Below are 18,978 nucleotides of genomic sequence, written 5' to 3'. Positions count from 1 at the left end.
TCAATAAATTTTTAAATTATACACTAAATAATTTTGATTTAGCAAAGTTTTCAACAGCCTGTATTCAGAAGTTTTGTTTGTAAAATAGACTGGTACAAAACTAAAAATCGAAAACTGTAGGTATTTTTTTTTTCTAATTTTTTTTGTTTAACTATGTTTTTTGATATTCGAAAACTTTTTGATTGGTCAAAAACTTTATTGAGCCTGTAAAATTGGCAAAAATTATTTGATACTGTAGTATTTGTCCTCGAGGCTTTTAAAGATCGTTTTTGAATAATTTTTGAAGCTACGAACTAGTAGTATGTTAGGTACAACCATTACAAAACTATGTCAATTATTTTTTGAATTATTTAAAAAAAATGTAATAATACTTTCAATAGAAATAAACATGCTTCATCATATTTTACCAATGATTTTGCTCCATAGCTGTTTCGGATTCCAGTCCTTTTAAAACAACATTTCGTTCCTGTTAAAACAACTTTATTTATGTATCCAAAAAAAAAAACTATGTCGCATTTGCACGTTTCTGTATTCTCAGTGCACTTTCCTCTCTCTCTCTCTATTTTCTCTAAGTGTTTTCTTCTTATTTCTAAATTGCGTACAAATGTATTTATTTGAAAAAACTTCCAACCTCAGCTGGGAGTTGAACCTGTGCCTATGTTCTGTGATTTTTATCACTACCGATAAAAGTATTAAATGACTTTAAAATCCATTTTATTCCATCCAAATAAAAGAAATTTTGTTTTAAAACATAGGTACTTTCTCAATTCATAAATTCTGAATTTGAAAGAAATTTTGCTTTATTTATGGAAGGGGCCCTGGAATACTTTTGCTTTTGAGGAACGCTTCTATTTACAAATTTTTGTATCGAAAATGAGAGAAATTTAGAAAAAAAAATGAATGCCGATAATAATAAAATTTAAGTTGTGATTTGACACTTTTAACCCCTGGAAGAAATACAAAATATCAAAAATGTCATGTAAGTAAAAGATACAAAATTGGTCCCAGAATACTACCTTGTGGTACTCCAGCCAATATTTCTTTGAATTTGTTCTTTAGATATTCCATATTACTGTGTTATAGGAAAGCCAAATTTGAATGTTTTGTCAAACAGCTCTCTGCTTTATTCTTAACATTTAAAAAAAAAGTATTGAATTGAAAATAGTGATTTCGTTTAAAAATATTTGTTCGTTTGTAAGCACATTTTTATCAAAAAAAAAAATTTCTAAAAATAAATGTTATAGAAACTATTTTATTGATTACAATTTTAATTAAAAATTGATAACATTTTATTCTTCTTTTTTATTCCAGGTACGTTACAATTGAACTTGCGGTAAGATTTTACTATAACTATAAAATCTACGAGCCCCACAGGCGGATTGCCCCTAGACATTATAACAGCGCCGAAACAAAAGAAGTTATAAAGGCTAAAAATAGAGATTTTGTATACTTTTTTTTTAGTGATATGTACCCAAATTTTTGACTTATTTAACCAAATGGCTCTAAATTTTGACCAACTGAAATATTTCACTTACTTGACTGATATGAACATTAATATTGTAAACATTGTAAAGCTTGTGTCCAGGTCCTGATCGCTATATCATTTGGAGAAAACGAAAAAACCTTTCAGATATTATATGGGGCTAGTTGTTAAACCCGATATTTAGCTTGAATTTTGCAAGAAATTTGAATAATTTTTCTACAATACTAATTTGAAAAACTAAGCAATGTTATGTACATATTCTTACATGTCAATCAAAATCTTATTTTTGGAAAAATTGGATATGGTAACTAGTTTTACTTTTCATTTACTCATGTGTATTTCCATCTATTTGGAAAAGTTCTATAATAATCCTTCGCATACAAAATTAAAAAAAAAAGATATTAAAACTATTAACTTTCAAGGCTTTTATTTGTGAATCGTTATGTTTTTATTTTAAATCTTTTATTGTTCCTAGTTAGTATGGCTTTACAAAAGGTCGCTCCATATTAACTTTTTCGATAGAGTTGGCTAAAAACTGTATTGGTTCTTTTAAAAATAAAAAAGCTTGTAGACTGTGTGTTTTAGTGGAGTGTCGTAAAGCATAAAATTTGTAAAATCTAGGAATCCAGGGAAAGTCAATGAATCTGTATAACGAGTGTTGCAGTTTTGATTCCGAAGCATAAATCCTACGGCACTCCACTATTTATTGATTTCAGTAAAGCCTTTGTCAACTTGTCACATCAAATTATGGTCTTTAAATTAAGAAAATTGGTTTTTATTTTTTTTTTTGATAAACCTTAGGTAGTATGTATCCTATTCATTTGAACAAATTTAAGATCAATTTTGAAACTCCGCAGGGCAGCCATTTGTGTCCTATCCTTCTTATTTTGTTAATTAACGACTTAATTTTCGTGTTAAAACACTCTTGGTCATTTTGACGAGCATGTGACTGTTGTTAAATGAAACAGAAACTGTTTTAAATACTCGTGATTTCGAAGAACTCCAAAGTGACATTAGTTTTTTTTTTTTTTTTTTGAATGGTGTAGTCGACAACTGTTTAAGGGGGAAAATCCCTCTGGAATTTTTTATTTTTGCATTATTTTTTTTTTGCCTTGTACATTTATTTATCAACTGAAGAAACTATTTTCTGTGGTTTAAGCCTTAAATGAAGCCTCAAAAGTCCCTAGATAGTCCCGATACCCAGCGCTCCGAACCTACCACAGTACAAAAACGATAACTTTAAACGCATTTTTCTCGAAACGCGTTTTTTTCACTCAAAAACTAATGAAGCTATCGACTTGAAATAAATTGCAAATTACTCGTTAATTCATTGGCCATTGCATGAACCTAAAAGTTCAATAAAATTTTCACAATAAATATTTTTTTTAACAATTTGTGTATCAAAAAACATTGTGTTTTTTCGTTTTTTTTTTTGTCTCTAATTTTTATTTTACACTGTTTTTTACTAAATTTAGGTTCATTCAATGCGTATAAATATATTTTATTGGGAAAAAATTTCTTTTTTGATTATAAATAATTTTCTAGACCTGGGCATTGCACGGCGCAAATTCGAGGCACCAACTTTAAAGAGCTGTTTGTTTTTTGTTTTTTTTTTTGTACTTCAAAAAAATTGTATCAATACTTTATTATGTCGATAATATCACATACTTTTCCAAATTTCAATAAATGCTTTCAGTTTTCCAAAAAAAATTATTGAAAAAGCTGTCGTCCAGAGGGATTTCCCCCCTTAAGTCTTAACATCGATAAATGTAAAACTCTTTTAATAAATTAGTTAGCTTTTCACACTACTCAATGCAAATAAATGTTAGGAATAGACTTGTGTAGATAAAAAAAAATGGACAGCATAGGTTTTCTGTATTTTTCGCCGCTGTGCTGTACCCAATTCCTTCTATAAAATCCAAAGATACGTCAAGCGCTCGTTGCTTTAAAATGAGCTGTGGCCTATGTTTGGCATTAAATTCTCTCTAAGTTTACAATGCTGTCACAATAACTGCTATAAGTGGTTCTTAGCCTAAGTATAAGGTCAATTCCATAAAGAGCTGATAATACTATCGAGCTGTGGTCGCTTTGGAATTGTCACCGTTTACCTTCTTAATCTTTTTTGATACACTCGAAAAAAAAGTGATCCAGTATTTTTAGATACATATAAGATATAACTAATCAAGCTAAGCTTAGCTTAAATAAAAATAAAATGCACGACTGGGTCGCACGTACTTGCTCTTGTAGTTCAAAGTATCGTTATCTTAAATATCTATTGGAAATTTAAGATTTTGTTTAGTGTCGAGAAAAAATACAAAAAAAAAAAAATGAAAGTTAAAAAAATTACATTTAAATTTATTTTTTTCAAAAATCTTTTAAAAAATTGTTTTCAAAAACTTCTATTTAAATTTTTTTTTACATTCGCCAGTTCAAAATTATGTCTATAAATTTTGAATAAAATTGACTTATGCTTTGATGAAATTTATGAACTTTAAAAATATGTCAATTTTTGAAAAACGGCAACGCCATATTTCCGTTCTCCGCATATTTTGAGAAAAACTAAAAACTCAGTTTTCTTAGAAACAGTAAGAGTATTACGTACACTAAATTTAATCAAAATCGTTAGAGCCGTTTTCGAGAAATTTGCAATACCTCGAAATCGTTGTATGGGAGATATGCTTTAAAACGGAGATATTAAAAAAATAAAAAAAACGGGTCTAGGGAATTACGTAAAAGTCATCTGTACCAAGTTTCAAGCAAATCCATCCATCCGTTTAGGCCCTAGCTCGATGTACAGATGGACGTACAGACGCACAGACCGACGGACGGCATGACGAAAACCACTTTTTTGATCTTCTCCATTATCGTAATGTTGGTTTTGATTAAAACCTCAATTTTTTTTTTTTACACGAAACCAATACTTGCCCTATAGAGCAAGTAAAAAGAAAAAGAGGTTTCCGATTGGAAGCTGGTTGCTGTAAAAAATATTTTTTTAAGTTCCATTAACCACAAGTTAAATTACCCACAAAAAAACATCTTGAAAATTTTTACTTGCCCTATAGGGCAAGTATTGGTTTCGTGTAGAAAAAAAAATCGAGGTTTTAATCAAAACCAACATTACGATGATGGAGAAGATCAAAAAAGTGGTTTTCGTCATGCCGTCCGTCGGTCTGTGCGTCCATCTGTACATCGAGCTAGGGCCTAAACGGGTGGATGGATTTGCTTGAAACTTGGTACAGATGATTTTTACGTAATTCCCTAGGTCCGTTTTTTTTATTTTTTTAATATCTCCAATTTAACGCATATCTCCCATATAACGTTTTCGAGGTATTTCAAATTTCTCGAAAACGGCTCTAACGATTTCGTTTAAATTTGGTGTGCGCAGTACTCTTATTGATTCCAACAAAACTGCGTTTTTAGTTTTTCTCAAAAAATGCCAAGAGCGGAAATATGGCGTTGCCGTTTTTCAAAAATTGACATGTTTTTTAAGTCCATAATATTTCATCAAAGCATAAGTCAATTTTTTCAAAATTTACAGACATCATAGGTATTGGAGTGTAAAATGTAAAAAAAAATTAAAAAAAAAAGTTTTTCAAAAAATTTTTAAAAAATTGAATTTTTTTAACTTTCGATTTTTTTTTTTGTTTTTATTTTTTTTTTCTTCACAAAATCTTAAATTTCCAATAGATATTTAAGATAAAGATGCTTTGAACTACAAGAGCAAGTACGTGCGACCCAGTCGTGCATTTTTTTTTTATATAAAATCAATCTTTAGTAAGAAAATTTAACTTAAATTCAAGAAGGCAGTTATCCAATGGAAGCTCATAAAAACTTTAAAAACATTAAACAAATAAACACTATCTATTAAAACGTAACCAGAATTGCCATTTGGCAACCCTAACTTATATTCGCGGTGACTTGGTTGGTATTGCCTTTGCCAAGTCTATCCAACTGCATGAACTGTCAGTTTGTTTTTGCATCGCGTTATGGCAGTCTCGTGTAAAATGTTTGTCGTGTAATAGAAGGCAAACTCGAACAGATTGGATTGGTTGTTGTTGTTCCTAGCTGCCCTATAGCTCTTGCTCTTGCTCTATAGCTGTGTAGAGACTATAAGAGCATCCCCTGGCCACGAATATAGAAATAGACCAAGCGACCGACCAAGCCTGTTATTTGTTAAATCGGTTGCCATAATAGTGTGGCAATAACAACCAACTAACTAACGTGTATATAAATGGGGACTTTGGTCAGCTGAGCGAATAATAAAAAAAAAAAAAAATTGTCTTTGTTCTCTTTTGTAGCCCTTGTTTTCTTCCAAGCGGTTCATATAAAAAAAAATATGGCCAACGACATACTAAAAAAAAAATTGATATATCCCTAAGTTTTATGTTTATGTCAAAATGTAACTCGGTTTGAATTAATATCAAATGTCTATATCAACCGTCTATATCCTATATAACTTCCATCAAAGCAAAATTTATATATCAATCCAAAAAATATGTAAATTGTCTATCTGTTACGAATGAGTATCTCTATCTCTCGTAAAAGTAATTAGATTGTAAGAAAAAAAAAAATGTGCGCGCACATTCAAGTGGAAACATCATACAATTATAGAGGTGTAGTGTACCCTAGTACTTTTGTACCATGTACCTTCATCTCTGGAGGGCATTAGCCTGATAAAATTTATATAAAAAAAAAAGAAAAACCCATCGGCAATGTGTTCCATATCGTATATCAATTAGGAAAATATTGAAGTGTACCTCTTCGATAAGAAATAAGTTCAGTGCCTTGTCAATATTAACGGCAAAAGAAGAAGAAAATTCAAAAAAATACTTGGCGCGTACTACAGTGTCTTTGTCTGTGACACTAAATTAAATATTTATATTTTTTTGAAATGTGTGAGTGTGAGACTCCTTGAAAATAACCAGTTAAATAAAAAAAAAATTATATTTTACAACATTCATTTCAACGGAATGCGTATTTTATCATCGTCATTGGAGGAATACAACAATTTTTTTTTTTATTGTTTCGTTTTTAATTTTAAATAAAAAAAAAAAAAAACAACACATCATTAAGTGGATTATTATTTATTGCACCAAACACACTTGTGGTCACTCACTCGACCTAAATAACTATGGATGAGGTGAGTGGAATTTTTTTTTTTTTTTATTATTATTAAGTATTGCATATAAAATTAGATGCAATAACACTTAGAGTGTAAAGGTAAATCCACACTACGAGAGATAAAAGAATGTGTGTATAAACCGATCGCGCCAATATTATGTCAATAATGGGAAACATAGATCGAATTTTTAAATTAAATAAGTTTTAATATGGTTTTGATATTAGTCTTAACATTTCAAAATACCTTAAGATCAGTTAAGGGAATCTAGACTCACCTTTTTAAGAACCATTTAAAAAAAAATCTGAACTTTGGATATGTTGTCATTTTTTAAATCTATGAATCTAATGTTTTCTGGTTTTCAAGCCTTTCTAATTCGTGTGGCAGAGGTGACATAGCTCCAAGTGCAATAGAATACATTTTTTAATTTTTTTATGACCATTGGTAAATTTGTAAAAGAATCACATTTTTTTATGATTTATATCATACATCGAAATCGAGCGTTTTCACTCTTGAATAAAATATATGTATAAAATATTATTTTAATTTTTAACTCGGTTATTTTTTTAACCAATTTATGATTTTTTATACATTTTGAAAAGAAATTTGTTGTAGAACAAAAAATTGGAGAATATATTTCATAAATCATAACGGTTCGAATACCGTTTTTTTTGTTTAAACTATGTTTTTTTTTTAATTTGATTCATTTCTAAAAAAGCAAAGGTTTTGAGAAAATTAAAAAAAAAAAAAAATTTTAAAAAAAATAATTTGAAAAATTTTTTTAATTTTCTCAAAACCTAGAAGGCATAGAAATATATAGTTTTCACTGTTTGATAAGGAATCAATTGATGTAGTTTTCTGCATGACTCAATTTTTTGTATTAAAATTCACAGTCTGGACAAAAATAGTAATAAATGAGTTTTCAAAATTTTTGTTTTGCTTTGAAATCGATTACTTCAAAAACAATTGCTTGTAACATGTATGTATGTATATTGAATTAAAAATTAAAATTAAATGCACAAATCCGCCTTTCGGAAGTGGTATCACTTATAACTGTAAGTGTTGCCGTTGTTTTTAATAATTTTTTTTTTATTTTAATTAATTTTTTAGAAAACCTCCCTCCCATAGTAAAAAATGATTGTATTGAACTCTTCTACAAAAAATCGTTATCAAATCCTGGCCCCCAAATTATAGTACTACGTGCCAAAATAACATTTTTGTTCGGTGCCTAAACGTTCGAATTTTTGTATCTGGGTTGAAATCGTATAATTTTTTTTTCTAAGCCAATTTTGGACTGATTTTCATAAAAAAAAATACCTCGTTTTATTTGGAAATAAATATTATTTAAGAATATATTTAAAACAGCATGTTGTTTTAAAAACATATGCTTTTAATTGATGTCGAATTTGGGAAAATGACAAAAAAATGGAATCTTTGAACTTTGACAGCTTATAAATTCTAGGTGGTTTAACCGAATCATATATTTTATACATTGTCAAAAAGGTATATTTATCTTCTATCAGAAACTATTAAAAAAATCAAAAAAGGAGTTGAAGAAGCTAAAATTTGTTCAATGGGTGAAGGTCCAAAAAACCGTTTTTTGTCCCTAACTCCAAATTTTTGAGGTGTTAGGGACTTTTTAACCCTTTCGAACCCAAGCTATAAAATCAATACCTATTAAAAAATATTTTTTCGGTATTATCGGGTCAAAAACATCACAACTAAGAAATATGAACAGCAAAAAGTTATTTTCCAAAATAATAAATAGCAAAACTAATGTGTTTTTCTCATGTTACATGTTAGTAACATGCACTGCCTATGACCACAAAAAAAAGTCGGAGAACTGAGAAAATAACTTTTTATGAAACTCTAATGTATGCTACTTCTTCTAAGCAAAAAAACAAAACACTTTCTGCATTAACATTTTTTATATTTTTTTTTCAAAATTATGACCATATATAAACAAAAAAAAATCTGAATTTCAGTCCCTTTCTCGATTAAAAAAAAATTAAAGGTATGATATTTGACTAACTTTTTGTAATAATCCAGTAACTAGGCATTATTATCTTTCAATTAAGCCATCGTAACCTAAAAAATTGTTTAATTTAATATTTTTTACGAATTTAAAAAAAAAAATGTTACATGAGAGTAACGCTGGGTCCGAAAGGGTTAAATACCGTTTGGTAATCAGTGCGACTAGCTCTACAAAACGTAATAAGTCTCCGCTCGCGTATATTTTGAGTGTTACACAGTGTTATATAATAAGTCACCGAAGCAGTCTGAATCGATTTTCGTACGTCACACCCGTTACACCTAATCTTGAGAGATTGTGACTTTACAAGACAGTTTGAAAAAAATAATTTTTTAAAATCAATAAACAACTTAATAAAATTGGTACTGAAGCTATGAAATACATTATTAAGTGAATAATACACAAATGGGAATACAAAATTATTAAATGTGTCACACCCGATACATACAAAAGCCTTGTACTAAATATAGTTTATTAAATATTTCCTATTTTCTATATGCACTTTATCTACAACTAAATATCAGCTCACTATCACTCAGCAATTAGTGCAATTTCATATGACCCTGTTGGCGCTTTATATATTTTATTGTTCTTAACCCCATTTTGGTGTATGAGTATGTTTTTTCTAAGGGGCCAATTAGAATTCAAGAGTTTTTTTTTATCTACTTGTGTGTATGATGGGAGTGTTATTGTCGGTGCTTTAAAATTAATTTCATTTTTTTTTTTCGAAATGAAGTTTTTTTTTCTAAACTTTTATCCACAAAGAGTCGAAGAGTTACAACGGTATTTTCCTGTAAATTAGTTCTTAGTGTTAGATAAATTAATTTGATAAATAAATAAAAATAAAAACTATCGTTTCTATTTGATTAGGAATAAATAAGAGTTTCAGCCACTAAGTAGATGGGGTATTTATGGGGAATTAGAAGCTTTATTTGTTTAAGATAATAGAAATTGGTTTTATGCAGTTATGACTGATTCATTTTAGATGCATTTAGTTTTTTTCTTCTGACACATTGCAACTTATATTACTCGAGGTTATCTACATTGTAAATATTTTTAACTTGCTCTATAGGGCAAGTATTGGTTTCGTGTCAAAAAAATAATTCGAGGTTTTAATCAAAACTAACATTACGATAATGGAGAAGTCTGAAAAAGTGGTTTTCGTCATGACGTCCGTCGGTCTGTGCGTCTGTGTGTCTTTGCGTCGGTGCGTCGTCAAAAAAAGGTGTACAAGAAGCTGTAGCCTAAACAGGTGGACGAATTTTCTTGAAATTTGGTACAGATGATTATTTCGTAATTTCCAAGGTTGGTTTTTTTTTGTTTTTTAATATCTCGCCTAGAACGTATACCTCCCATACAAACTTTTCGAGGTATTGCAATTTTCTCGAAAACGGCTCTAACGATTTTGATTAAATTTGACACAAGTAATGCTGTACGTATATCTAATATAACTGCGTTTTTAGTTTTTCTCAAAAAATACGGATAGTGGAAATATGGCAATTTCTTTTTTTTTTTAATCGCTAATGTCGGCTCTTCCCGTGTATCGTTAATGAGTTATTGCAATTTTCTCGAAAACGACTCTAACGATTTCGATTAAATTTGGTATTCGTTATAGTCTTAATGAGTCTAACAAAACTGCGTTTTTAGTTTTTCACAAAAATTTCCTAGAACGGTATGGCGTTGCCGTTTTCTGCCAAATTGATGCATTTTTTAGTTAATGTCGTATATTTCATCAAAGGCTAAGCCAATTTTATTCAAAATTTGCAGACAAATATTTCTTGTCATTTAGAAGTGTAAAATGTAAAAAAAAATCTAAAATGTTTTGAAAAAAAAAAAGTTTAAATGGAATTTTTTTAACTTTTATTTTTTTTTTTTTTTCAAAATTTAACGAAAATCTTTAATTTCCAATAGTTATCTAAGATATAGATACTTTGAACTACAAGAGCAAGTACGTGCGGCCCCAGTCGTGCATTTTATTTATTTTTAAACTATAAATTGTTTAATTTTTTGAAAACTAAATTCCTGTTGTTAGACAGATAAAAGCGACCTTGGGGCGACAAGGCTAGAATGAAGTACTTTTTTAAATTTCGTCCAAAATGTTAAACTATTTTAATTGATACATATTTATTTTTAAAAACAACAACAATTTAGTTGCTATGTAAATTTATTGTAAATAAATAAATCTCTTCTACAGATAACTATGTATGAACTCTTTGTTTTGTATGTCTTGCGTTCAAGTACATCATTTCAAAAATTTATGTTGATGAAAACTACTAGAGCACTAAACGAACGAACAATGCCCTCATTTGCAATTACCTATCTTTACGCCTGTCCTTGAATTTACCACAGCAAGACGCACAACAGAAAAGAAAAAGAAACTCAAACTCTAAACCATAAACGCACAATTATTATTCTTCTCAACAGATACAATACAACATTTCAGTAGCAAAATTCAACTCACGGATGTATCAACATATTTTGAAATCAAAAGAGAAGAAAAAAAAATTAACAACTTTTTTTTTTTTGTATATCAATCTAACGACCACACAAACCATTAACAACATTTTTTTTCTTATGATTTGAATTCGAATCGAATTGAACCGTATCAAATGTTGAATAAATTATGCGGTTACCTGGTAGTTGATGACTTATAGTGATTTGTTGAGCTATAATAAAAGATGGTGTAAAATCTTTGTACAATGGTTAAAGTGTAGAAATATTAATTCTGTTTTTTTTTTGTGAAGTATAGGAAATAGCCTTGGATCTGTTTCTTGCAGCATTCTTTAATATTTAGATAAAACTTGAGACTAAAATTGTAAAGAAGTTGAAAAGTTGGATTCGCAAACTAGTCTTTTTAGATAGGTCTTCATATAGATTTTTGAAAAAATTGAAAGCTTCTACCCTAACTTTTGGAAAGATTTAACAATAAACAAATCAACTTCAACATTTGCAAATCTTGTTCCTAGAATTAATGTAAATTTTAAATGTATTTGTTTATGATTTAGAAACGCTAATTGAAAACAAACGAAATATGAGTAATTTAAGTCAAACAATTCTCATATTTCATATTTTATTGAAATAAACGTGTTGATCAATACTTCTTGCCATTGAATAATTATATATAGAAGTGACACCGATAGTTTCTAGCGCCACAGAATTTTATTTTTTTCGGCAATCAGATGTACTAAAAAATGTCCAGAGAGAATGGGGCTTGTCCTAGAAAATTATATTTCCAAAAATTTGTTTTTAAAAAAGGAAATTTCACTAATACAAACATTAGAAAACAAATATCAAATAAAAATAAAACGTATCGACATGTCGACATCGTAAATTAGAAAAAAAAAAATAAGGAAATTTTACTCACACATAAAACATAAAACAAATATCAAACAAAAATAAATCTTATCGACACATCGACATCCTATAAATGAAAAAAGAAAATATGGAAATTTTACTCATACATACAAAATTACACAAATATCAAACAAAAATATTGAAAAGTTATTTGACATTATAAATGTATCCATAGTAACTCGAAACTAAAAACAAAACATTTTTATTAACGACGAGAATTTGAACAAAATTAAATAATTATTGTTGTATATCCTAGGCACGTTATAGCTTATAGGGCATGAAAGTTACACTTATTTCAATAGTCCTATTAGCGTAGGTGACAAGGTGATTGCTCTTTACTTTTGCTCTTTGAGTTCGTATCCCCACAGAGATTGCTATTTTTTTTTATTATATTTTTTTTTGGCAATATTATAAAATGCGTAACAACTAGCGCCTTTTTTGCTGAATCGAAACTCCACCTGATAACTTTACTTCATGACAAATAAATTTGTGCCAAAGAAATCTGAATAAGAAGTTTTATTCACCAAAACTTATAATTAGTAAATTTTATTTTCTACGGGCCTTAGCAATAATCAAATTTGAGGCTGACTTAAATATTTAACTGAATTATATATATCACCCTACCAATAAACAATTTACATAACGAGTGCAGCTTTTAACCTGAGTTGTTTTTATACACTAGTCCAAAAAGTTAAAGGAACAAAGCAGAATTCGTGATACCTCCAACAAGTACCTATTCAATTTGATTTCTTCTACTAAGAAAGATTTGTAGAAAAAAAATTTCAAAATCGTTGGAACCTTATAAATAAATTAAAACAAAAAAAAATCAAAAATAAAATTGGTATGCAATTTCGTAGAAATCACTATTCAACATTCAAAACTAAAATGTCAAACAAAATTAATTTCCGGTTTTCGAAAATTTGATTTTTCAAAAAAAAAGTGTTCAATTTTTTTTATCCAAAAACTATTATTTTTCTAAATTGTCTTACTGTTTTATATTTAAACTATATAAATATTTAAACTATATAAAAATTCTTTAAAATTGAATTGGCAGTTTGGCAGAAAATCAGATTTGAAAAAAAAAAAACGGTTCTACGGTAGGTTAATAATAATTTTAAAACATTTCCATGATTGCCCAAAAACTATTTTATAATTTTTTTAAACAAAATTACTGGTACCGTTTTCGAGAAAATAAAACATTTCCGAAATTGGTATATGGCAGGTATCGTTATTTCTGGTAAAAAAAAATAGTTCTAAAAACCCCTCTGGAGAGTCTCCAAAAAATACTTCATACCAAGTTTGATGTTAATCGGTAGATCCGTTTAGCTATAGACAGACAGACTGACAGATGAACAAAAAAATCTACTATTAGTATTCTCCAATGGAACAGGGCTATAGTAATGCAATGTCTGATTGTTATCTCAACTTTTTTTTTGTGAGAATGCATAGCTTGACTATATAGTATCATGACAAAATAAAGAGCATGTAAAAGCTACATTCTTCTAGTTTTAGGATATTAGAATGTTAATGTTTGATGTTAATCGGTAGATCCGTTTAGCTATAGACAGACAGACTGACAGATGAACAAAAAAATCTACTATTAGTATTCTCCAATGGAACAGGGCTATAGTAATGCAATGTCTGATTGTTATCTCAACTTTTTTTTTGTGAAAATGCATAGCTTGACTATATAGTATCATGACAAAATAAAGAGCATGTAAAAGCTACATTCTTCTAGTTTTAGGATATTAGAACCAAATATTTTATTTCAAATGGTGAAATAGGAAAATCATTGGAACTATCCAAAACCACATTTTCATACATTTGCGATCAAAATAGAAATTTTTACAGTTTTTTTTTTTTTCAAATAAACTCAAATTCTTGTGAGTTTATTTCAACATTTTATTAATTATTATCGTTTAAATTTTAGATTAAAAAAAAATTAAAAACAGAGAAAAGTATCCAAAAATGGTACGAAAAGATTTTTTTTCCAAAATTTAACATTTTGTAATAACTGCAAATTTGAACAAAGCCGTAAATCCAAAGTTCTTGTTCGCATACATAAATCATTTTAAGCAAATAATCGAGATAGTTTCGTATTGTATTAAAATATTTGAAATATGCATTAAAATACTTTAAAATAATGTGTAATATGGCCATATTGTATGAACTTGATCTTTACCTACTCTTGCATATGGGGTTTAAGAAAATAGTAAGTATATGCTACAGTGCATGCAGACAACATTTAAATAATGTGAACTACAGCTAGATATTATTACAAAAACACCCTAGTCAAAATTAAATAAACTCTCTATAGTTGAAGAAAAATCTTCTTGTCGTTAATAAAAACAGAAAAACAAAATCCTTTCAAATATACATAAGAATCAAACATTCAAAAATAAATGTTCAATTCAAAATATTACAAAAATTAAAAATAAATTCAATTTGAATATAACAGAAACAAAAATAAACAAACACACTTCTAACACAAAACAAAACTAATACAAATACACCAAATATAAATAATATAGTAGTTGTGGTTACTTAGTAACCAAAAGTCCTTTTAAGGAATTTTTCGGCCATCGAATACACAATCCTAAAACGATTGTGGCGCCACTCTTGTAACGATTGTAACGCCACCCCTCAAACAAAGCGGATGTTTTTTCCGGTGTCACTTCTATATATAATTATTCAATGTTCTTGCTGTACAAAAAAGCTGATAAATTAATAAACAATGCAAATGTTTCTGTTATTGTTTGTTTATTTTGAGATACAGGAGCAGTAAAGTATATTTTGGATTTTATTATTTTTAATATTAAGGTCAATATGTTAGGTGATTGTAAAATTTGTTTGGAAACGATATGGATTTTATTTAAAAATGTAGCACTTTCTTAATCTTAAACAAAAAAAAAGCAATGATTCAGTTGCATATCGGATCAAAATTAGGAGAGACTGGGGCTAGTAGACTCTAATCAACTTTACTATTTTTTTTTTATAATAAAGTAAGAATAAAATTTAAAAATTAAATGCCTTTTTATAAAATACCTATTGTTTTTGCTTTATAATTTTACAAAATTTTCAAAATTTGTGCAAATTAACCCAGAACCGGTGTAAGTTGGCTATGGGGTCAGTTGAGTAGGCATATTCTTGTATTTTTTTTTTAGCTTTTTGATATGCTAAAACTATAAGCATTTAAAGAATTAAAAATAAAGGGTGTTTTCATAAACGTCGATAATCTGCGTCAGTCCAATCGTCTTTCTGCTTTGCTGCATTAATGAACACACCAATTCTGCAGAATGTTTGCAGGCCTGCGTTGGTACAATTTTCAGCAGTCACTGAGTGTTAATAAACGTCCGAAAAAAATATAAAAAAATTACCACAGAATGAGTTTTGTTTAAGCAAAAAAATTATTTTTATTTCAGTTCCCGAAAATATTGTTTTTAATAACACGAAAAATTTGTAGGTAAACCGTGTTACATTAGGGTGGCTAAAACAAAATATTTTCTTCTAAAAAAAAAATAATAAAAACACCGAGTAGTTCACATTTAAAACAAATTATCTTTGCAAAAAATATTTTTAATTAGGGTGTTCAAGAAAGTTTTTTTATGCGTTTGAAAAAAAAAAAATGATTTTTAGTGCACAGAAAGTTTGTTAAGTGCGTTTTTGCTATAGTAATATTAAATACATGCCGAATTAATTTGGTTGAATTCCAAGCGTAAATGTTAAATATACCTACCATTTTTCTGAGCCCCCTAATTCGAAAATACCTACCCCAATTTTAAATTATATTTCATAAACCATGTTTTACAAACTTTCTCTGCAGTGAAAAATAATTTTTGTAATTAATTTAAAAAAAAAAAAAAATTTGAACCACCCTAATGGAAATTTTTTTTTTCTTCGATAATTTGGTCAAAACAATATCCACGTTGATTTTTTTGGAATTCTTCAAGCAACTGTAGAAGATAACATTTTTTAGAGCCACCCTAATACGAACAAAATTTAATATAAACTCATTATCTCAAAAAATGCGATTTCGAAATTTTCTGTGTCATTTAAATTTAAATGTTTCGAAAAATGATAAAAGAAACATTTTTTGCACCACCCTAATTAATATTTTTGCTTTTCATTTTTTTTAACAATATTTAAATTTATTAACAAAAAAAAATCGAATCAAGAGTCAAATAAATTTCTTCTTGAGTTCTGCAGCAATAAAATTTTGGCTGCGCAATCTGCCCGATGTTGACGACATACTAACGTTTATGAACAGCAGAACTGCAGTTGGACTAAGTTAGTCCGATCGCAGATCTGACTTTATGAACACGACTAAAGCAGGCCTAAGTTAGGCAGACGTTTATGAAAACACCCAAATTTTATTTGCAACAAAAAATTTATATTCATATTGTATCAAACATTTTAAAGAAACAGACGGGCATTAGAGGTAGAAGGATGTCAACGTTTTCTGCCTAAATTTTTGCATGGTTTTATATGGAATCCCATAGTCATGAGCGCAGATTGTATGCTTTTCTTTCTCTAAAATTGTTTTTTCAGTCGCCCCTTTTGTTTTTTTTTTTCTTACATAAGTCCTATTCCTAAAAAATGAAAGGTCAACTTACCCCAATCGGTCTTTCAGTACTCAATGATATTTTCTTCGTTACTCTGAAATTAAAACAACATAAAACTACCACGTGTATATTGAATACAAACACTCACTTGCTCGTTTTCCTTAAAAATACTTGACCTTAAAGCACCTTTACGATAGAAGAAAAAAAATCAACAGACAAATTTCTCACGTAAAAACTTGTTTTTCCCCATATAGCTTTCTAACGAAATCCGAAGGGGGCACCTGTGCTTGATGTAATAACAAAATATAAACTTCCAAGAAATTGCCTTGTTTTTAAGTTATTGGTGGTTAGTCTGCTTGCCCCTGGAGCCAAGGACCCCGGTTACCCCTATTGTTTTATAAATGTTTCTGTGAAAGAAATAAGATGCATTCCCTAGTCACGGTTGGGACAAATGTACAATATTGTTTCCATTTTAAATTTTACAAATAGTTGTACAAAATTTACATAGTCTCTTAAATCAGTAGTAGAATATATGCCAATTAATTAAACTGTAAAAATGTTCTTGAAAATGGAAAGGACCTGTTCTAAATGTCAAAAATTAATTAGTTTTGAGGTAGGGTATGTTCTTATAGAATCTCAATTTTTTTTCAATGCCTTTGTTAACTACCCAAAACCGTCATTGCTTCTATAAAAAAAACTAACGAACATAAAAATAGTTTATACAGGGTGTTCCGTAAGAAGATAATAGTAATTTAATTCAATCATAAAATTGCTGTTAAATTTTAGTACATACTAAAAAACGGAGTAGTTACAGTAAATGTTCGGTGAATATTTTCACCAAAAATATTTGCGACACCGAAAAAGACGTTATTATGTGGTATTATAGGAATTCAGTGCTTTTTAACAAATCGTTTTTTTTTTTGTATCTGATTAAATGTGAAAACAAAGAAAAATTTATTAATTAATAATATTCAATACTTCGAATTTTATTTTTTTTATGTTAATTTTTTTTTTGTGTAATAAAGTTGAATGGACTTTTCCCCACATGCATCATTGTCTACAAGTGCTTTGTCCTTATTTTCAAAGTAGCTAATAATATTTTTAAAAATAGATTTCAATTAACACACAAAAAAAAATCAGAATCCGATTAAAAGTTTATTTATTCAACACATGCGAGTATAATATTTTGTCTAAATAAAATGATAAATTACCATATCGCTTGTCTTTACCGTTAGTTTATATTCATATATCAAAATAATATAATACACCATCTCTTCACATTTTTGTGTTTATTTGTCAGCAATAAATTTTCTTCGAAAAAATCCCCCCTCCTCGACAAAATAAACAAAAACAAAATGACCTTCTCATCATACGAGATTATCCCAGAATATTCCATATGTTTATTTAAAATTTTACCGGGCTCCCAAATTATAATCATGATGACAAAGACGAAATACAGATATACATATTTTTTTTAATTATAAACAAATAATGAATGTGCTTATATTAATTTATTATATTACAATAATTTCTCATTCGATGTCATATACATAACTAGTCGGGGATAACCCAGACTTATACAGTACGGGTCACTTGATTTGGGTTTGGCCACATTAAACTTTATTTCCTTTTGAATTTATAAGTAATCAAACAGATAAATGTCAAAATGATGCGGATTTAAATCTGTCAAAACTTTGATCTTACAATGCCTTTCTAATTTTGGCTACACATTTCTACCAAATTTTTTTTAAAGCTGTCAAATATAGGAAAGCTAGTTTGTTCATTACCTAAAGGACGGTGTTCACATTGACATTTCTCATTTTGACATTTCTGTCAGTCTAAAATGTCTAGCCTTTTTTGGCTATCTCTTTCTCACCATAAAGTGCAAGTAAGAAAGCAACACAGTAATGCCAAAATGTGTCAGTGAAGTGATGCCAATATGAACAGCGTTAAACTGACAAGTGACACACGTGGAGCGTACTAAACATTATCACATGTCAAAAAAGACTCCGTCAAGTATCAAGTCGTATAATGTGACCATCATACTTTGTGAGACAGTGTGGAGGCAGAAACTTGAATTTTGTTCCCTTTTTTGTTAGACTGTCTAATTCAATGATCCGCAATGTAGATGTGATGACAAAAAATCCACATGTTTATATGAGAATTTCATTAAGCTCTCACGCATTTGATAATCGAAAAGTTGTGGGTAAAACGTGATTTTTCTTTAATTTCCGTTTTTTTTTATTTTTATTTCTCTGATTTGTAAATGTGAATCTTAAAATTCTTTTAAAGACTTTTTTGAAATGATTCATTTTTGAAAGTAAAATAAAAAGCAGTTGTGGTTTTTAAAATACTACAATATGCATATGAATAAGTAAGGCGAATTTATTGCCAGAAATGTGTTTTGTGTCTTTTTATTTTTTTTTGT

The 18,978-nt window shown here is 28.6% G+C and overlaps 1 long non-coding RNA gene across 1 annotated transcript in view; it reads left to right on the top strand.

The window, feature by feature from the left end:
• Window positions 1–1,725, top strand: part of LOC129913980 (uncharacterized) — a 50,991-nt gene extending 49,266 nt beyond the window's left edge. Inside the window, exon 3 of the long non-coding RNA XR_008772122.1 lies at window positions 1,312–1,725. This is a non-coding gene — a long non-coding RNA (uncharacterized LOC129913980). The remainder of the gene's footprint in view (window positions 1–1,311) is intronic.
• Window positions 1,726–18,978: the final 17,253 nt, after the last annotated feature.

This window comes from Episyrphus balteatus, chromosome 1 (genome assembly GCF_945859705.1).
Source record: "Episyrphus balteatus chromosome 1, idEpiBalt1.1, whole genome shotgun sequence".
NCBI classification, from domain to species: Eukaryota; Metazoa; Arthropoda; class Insecta; order Diptera; family Syrphidae; genus Episyrphus; species Episyrphus balteatus.
The sequence above is the reverse complement of the archived record's forward strand: the minus strand, read 5'-3'. Positions and strand labels throughout refer to the sequence as shown.